General features: G+C 40.8%; 1 long non-coding RNA gene across 4 annotated transcripts in view; it reads right to left on the reverse strand.

The window, feature by feature from the left end:
* Positions 1-5,731, reverse strand: part of LOC122974504 — a 71,726-nt gene extending 65,995 nt beyond the window's left edge. For 3 of the 4 annotated variants that reach the window (XR_006400387.1, XR_006400388.1, XR_006400389.1), the window contains exons 1-3: positions 5,640-5,731; positions 4,724-4,941; positions 2,968-3,071 (exon numbers count right to left, since the gene is read on the reverse strand). This is a non-coding gene — a long non-coding RNA (uncharacterized LOC122974504). Of the gene's footprint in view, positions 1-2,967; positions 3,072-4,723; positions 4,988-5,639 lie in introns of all 4 variants that reach the window. The other variant, XR_006400390.1, reaches the window with a different exon arrangement.
* Positions 5,732-6,000: the final 269 nt, after the last annotated feature.

The following is a 6,000-nucleotide window of genomic DNA, read 5'->3' on the forward strand; positions in this document are numbered from 1 at the left end:
TTTTTTTTTTTGCTGCTTTCCGACTCTGGGCAGTTGGAAAATATAAGCCTCTGTGCCACTATTTTGTGCTGCATGATTGATTTGCAAAATAGGCCTGTACTGGAAATGTATCTGAATAAGGCTAGGATTTGCCTCTGTGTGTAAGTGCAAATTGCAGTGTCAGATCTCCACGTGGATGTTGTTTGTCAGGCGTAAACTCAGCATGGCAGCAATTTTTATTCCTCTCTTTACACCGATGTCTGTATAATCTGCAAAAATAGGAGCTGTCGTTGATTATAGTCGAGGAGAGAGAAAGGACGGGGCAAATTGACATTTCCAACTCGGAAATTCTGGTGAATAAAAAAAGCACAGCGTGCCTGAGATAGTTTTCAGTTATAAGAATAGAATTATTCATTCCCCTACACTGTGCAAAAGTTCAGTACAGGAGAAATCCACTGCAGCTCAAGTGCAGACAATTACAGGGGCCAGTGTGCCGTTGTGGGAATCTGATTTTGAGAGAGTATTATCTGGGTTTGAAAACAGGGCCAGGCCACTGAGATCACACCTCTTATCTCCTGCGTGCGGCAGAGCAGTATTGAAGACAGCCTGAATCACAGCTACAGCCTCTTACCCAATTCAAATCAAACTGTTGGTCCAACTTAGAACTAGGTCGCTTGCATTATATGACAGAGGGGAGGGAGAGAAAGTTAGTTTTGTATGTGGGTGTGTTGCAAGTTTATAATGCGAGTGAGATCCTGGGAAAGAAATAGGAAAAATAAAATGGAGGACATGAAAAATGGAGATATGGAGTGAAAAAAAAATAGGAAGAGGGTTTAGAGAGAAAGTGAGTCTATTGTGTGGGGAATGAGCTACTCTGAAGCTACAAGTCATTTGGTTGCCCCTCCCCTTCGCCACTGTACCCCCCACCCCCCACCCCCCTCCATTCTCCCTCCTCACCCTCGCAGCACAGGAACATCTGGCTTTAAAGCAGCCCAATAAAAGAGCCACTGGGAGGCGAGGAGTGAGCGAGAGAAAAGGTGTGAGAGAATGTGTGAAGGATAGATAGATAGCGGAGAGATGCAGCGATACAGAGAGGCAGGGGTAAAGACAGTGCGACTGTGTAAGAGAGTGCTTGGGGGCTGTCAGAACTGCAGTACTGGGCCCCTTCAAATGACATCCTTCACCAAATCATATTTCACACGTGGCTACAAAGGCCACACCACATTTAGAGCACTCCATCCCCTGCAGGGATGGCGACGGCACTTCTGATTCTTCTTCCTACCAAAAAATGGCCACTTGATACAATTACAGTGTGTAATAAAATATAGTGACAGCACCCACATACGGAAATACTTGCAGCTTGACAATAATTCAAAAGGAACAGGATTTGCATGTATATAAAAAGGTGATAGAAAAGGTTTTAAAAAGTCAGTAAAGTCCGTGTTATACATACTGTGGGGGGGATAAACCCACCTGAACTTTAAGTTTTACATACTTTTCCCTTTGCAGAACGCAGTGTACTTCAGTGTCAAACATAAATTAAAGTACTTTTTATGTAAATATAGGAAATTTTAAAGAAAGACGAATGCTTTCTCGAGTGTATTTGTAAATTGTGCCCGGCTAATATTTATCACTACAACTGTACTACATTATCTCACAATATGTCCCATCAAAATGTCAAATCATAAGAGAAAAAGTATCCTCATTTTCCATTGCCGCAGTACAAGTGTGTGTAAGAGAAAAAAAAAGCCTTGTAAAAAAAGACAGAGTTGATGGTAGTGGGTAGGCTGTGCAGTTGACAGGATGACAGGTATTTTTGACAGCTTCCTGTCAAGCAGGTGTCGCGCTCAAGTCACAGTGTGATCACTGTCATTTGCAATGCTGAGCAGGTTTATATAAGGTTTTGTAGGTAAACCAAGCAGGCTGCTGTCAAAAAATTCAAACTGATGTAAGGCCACTGATTCAATAATCTTTCCAAGAAAACAAGCAACATAGAAAATATAGAATAGTGATGAGTCCAGATAAGCTTTGAAATGGCAGATAAAACGATGACAGTATGCATGAAACTGCAATACATGTGACATCTAGTCTTTTTTTTTTTTCCCCAGTTGCATCATGTGCCTGGAAATCCTTGAAATCCAACAGGCAGGAAGCAACAGATTTCATTTGCATTGGTGCTCTGCGCCTCAACAATCCCTGCTCCCAAAGTAGGTCAGCACGAATCGGCGCCTCCGAAAATAATAACAAAAGGTGAGCCCCCTCACTCTCTCAGGGGTGAACGCTCTGCTTTCGTGCGACTCAGATGCTTCCACTGCGAAATGTGCCATATCAGCACTCTCCAAATCTGTAAGCATTATACTAGGCCATATTAAGACACAATATTGCATTCAGTATGCAAAGGCGCTCAGCTCAGCAGCCATTGTAAAAATTTAACAAGACAATAGTGGATACACACACACATTGTAAATATGCAGAGTTTTGTTAGAAGGCATTGGAGCTGAAATTGTAATGATGTTAGTGTGTGACGGGGGCTGCCGCGAAGAGTGAGTGTGCCGCTATAGCCTCATCCTTTTTCATCTGTGTGTTTTCCCAACCCGAAAAGTGAGTTGGAAGACACAGTCTATTCCTTTGGGGGTGTGTAGCTTTGAGTAAAGTGCACTTCATCTACAAGAGTAAGTCAGGGCACTGTATATCACCTCAGCAAAAGCACACTGTTCCAAAAACACACACACACACACATAATTACACTAGGCCTATGTCCTCTCACTCCCAGATTCACTCACTTGCGCACAAAAACACACCATGCCCTTCCTCTTTTTGCCTCTGATTCTCACACATACACACGCCCTCTGTCAGTATTTGAACAGTACATGCAATGTCCAGAGACCAAGCTTCATGCACAGTTAATGTCTCTGCTGTCCAGATGATTAACGTTACCCGATTCCCTTTCCCAAACGTTGCCCAAATTCCACTCTCCTCCCGCTTCACCTTCTGTGTTGCGCTGACTCCTGGGCTTCAGGTAAAAATAGCCGCTCCACCCTGTTCCTCTCTGCCGTTACACAACCTGCTGTGCCTCCACTGGGATATCAGACCTAGATGAAATTGATTTTATTGAGAGAAAGGCTTGCATGTGTCAGAAAATACCATGCACAAGAGAATTTTGGATTTTAGGACTACGCATATCTGTAGATAAGGACTGTCACTAATATTAACTTGAACTACAGTTTGAACATGAAAAAAGGAACATTCAATCTGCAATTATCAGTTCAAATTAAAAATACACAATGTGCAAGAGCAGGACGGGCCTTAATCCAGCTACTATTGTTTTTTTTTTTGCTAATGCAAAGTGGAGAAAACTTGTGAGCTGTGCTAAAGAACAGATAGTGGTTACAGTGAGCCATCTGAGAGGTAATGTGAGGAAGTGTTGTGGATTCTTATATAGATTGGAAAATTGTACATAAAGGTAAGACTGTTCATCAACTTTGTAAAATGCAACTGCTTTATAACGTTAGCTTGCCACTAGCTTGTTAGCTTGCCACAAATGAAAGGAACAACTTCAGTCCTTCAATGTAGTTTAGGATAAGACCACGTGAGTTGCCTTCAATTAAATCAGACAGTTGTTCTAAGTTGTAATTTTTTTAATCAAAAAATTGTTTTGACTTGAATTTTTGAAAAAAGCAAAGACACGTTTCTGCCAAGTTCAACGGGCTAATTAAATTTAGACACCTCAAAACAGACAGCTGTAGCTTTATAGAGTCCCATTTTTTCAAGGCTTTCTTAAAACAATACTCACATATCCATATGTTCATTGAAAAAGTTATTGGGAGCAGCAAATGCTCCTCCCGGCCATACTGGCCCTGAAGGGATTCCTTCTGAATGCAATTTCAGTACAGTTTAAGTACATTAACAGATAGGGGTAAACAATGCCAAAGCGAGTTCATCCAAAGCTAATATAAGGCTTCAGCAGTCTGAGCTAGACAAATTAAGCAATTATCTTCCTAAGTTTGAGTCTTGTTAGAATGAAATTCCCTCTTTGTGCAACTAGTTTTACACTGCAGCTTAGTATGAAAACATTGTCCAAGGGTAACACAAAGAGGGAATTTTATACTAAAAAGACTTGGGACTTTGGAAGATACCCACTTGATTTGATTGAAGCATCATATCAACTTCAGCTGAATGTTTGAATTTATTTTTCCACAGAACGATGAATATAAATCTCATAAATTGACATAATGTAGGGAAGATATCCTTCACAGCCAGTATGGTGAAAAGGAATGATTACAGCAAACATTAAAATGAACTTGAAATAATATGAACCTATCCTTTAACAATGCTACGGGCAATGCATAATATACACAGTGACACAGTCCCACTCTGATATTGATCACTGATTCTAGATCGTGGCCCTGGATTTGTTGGGCCACCAACTGGAAATTCACACTACTGAACTCAAAGCTCACAAAGCTGCATTGAGCTGCAGACTGGTGGTTTGTCAGATTCTCCGTGGGATCTGCAGTACAAGCAAGCATATTGGATAAATGGAGCCTTAACTCAGAATACAAACTTCAAAAAATCTGACATGCAGTAAGAACATTAAAAGCATCTGCTTGTTAACGTGTTAGCCCTAAGCACCTGATAAGGCGATAAATATCAAAGCTTGTTCCTTTGAGTTTGTTTAGAAGTCTCTCTGCCCCCAGTTGTCAGATTGCTTAATAAAACTTCAAGTAACTCAGTCAGAATTTACCTGTGACAAGTGATGCAAAACAGCTTTGGGATCGCTCCCAGATTGCCGTGTCAGTGATAGGACTGGATGTGAAGTTGTTGCCCGTGGCCAGAATGCACACATTAGGAGTGAGTGGAAGCTCTCCAGCATGGCATATCTCTTTATGTAATGCAATAGCATCTGCTGAAGGCGTTGACATTATCCCAAAACTGAGCCATCCGGTCGGCATGCCAACAAGTCTGCAGACAAGAGATCTAAAATGTGAGTCTGCAACAACCAGACAAACTAGGAAAGAAAGATGAACAATAATTGTTGGTCTAAAGCCATTAGTTCAGAAAGACAGACTATGTTGAAGGTAAGGCTTTGTAAAAGGGGAAAAGCATTTACAGTGTAAATAACAATATCTAATTCAAAATAAAAGATATGTTTATAGGATTGATTCAGTTAGTTTTACATCCTATAGGCTAAAACAAGTTGCCATATGGCACAGACTGTTCCACATTTTATCTCATTGTTCTGTCTAGCTGAAAAATTGCAAGCGAAATGTTTGTACTCTTTTTACAGCTTAGCATTTACAGACTGAGTGTGTAATAATGGAAAAGCAAATACATTAGGAGGGTTTTGAAAATAATAAAAGAAAAACTCTGTGTCAGTGAAATTGGGGAGAGCAGTAAATCAAGACCAAACAAACAACAGGGGACTTGAATAACTGACACACAGTTTCCAATTAAATCACACAAATCTGCAGAAATAGTGTCTGGCTCTCTGTGAGGCTACCCACTGTTGGGGGGAAAAAACATGTAAATGCAGAATTTACTTAAAGGTCTCGATCATCTAAGAGCTTCTTACTTAGCTTTCAAATGATGTATGAGATAAAACATTTAATGCCTCTGGATATTTGCAAGTCAAATGTGAAATTATGAGGAGAAAGCATTACCAGTCGCAAGTTTGGAAGAGCTAAGTTCGATTATTAACTTCTCCTTTGCAGAACTGGATAGTGTATCCTATCAGCTGTGTTGTGTGCATGTGGGCATGTTGCCACTCTCCAATCAACGTTGATTGAGTCCAGGTGCAAGTTTGTCCTTCCAAGTGCTACAGAGCTGAATCGATACCAATTCACCCACCAAATTTGTTCACGCTTGCAACAAAACTCTTGAATTACAGTATGTCGCCTTTTATATCCAAATGGTGTCAAATTCACAATGCAGACATAGCGTCCCAGGCTCACATATCTGTATAGCACATTGAGTGTCCTGCGTTGTCCTTTAGCAGCAACTGGTGTCCTTGTATCATGTGTC

Source organism: Thunnus albacares, chromosome 22, assembly GCF_914725855.1.
Source record: "Thunnus albacares chromosome 22, fThuAlb1.1, whole genome shotgun sequence".
Classification (NCBI taxonomy): Eukaryota; Metazoa; Chordata; class Actinopteri; order Scombriformes; family Scombridae; genus Thunnus; species Thunnus albacares.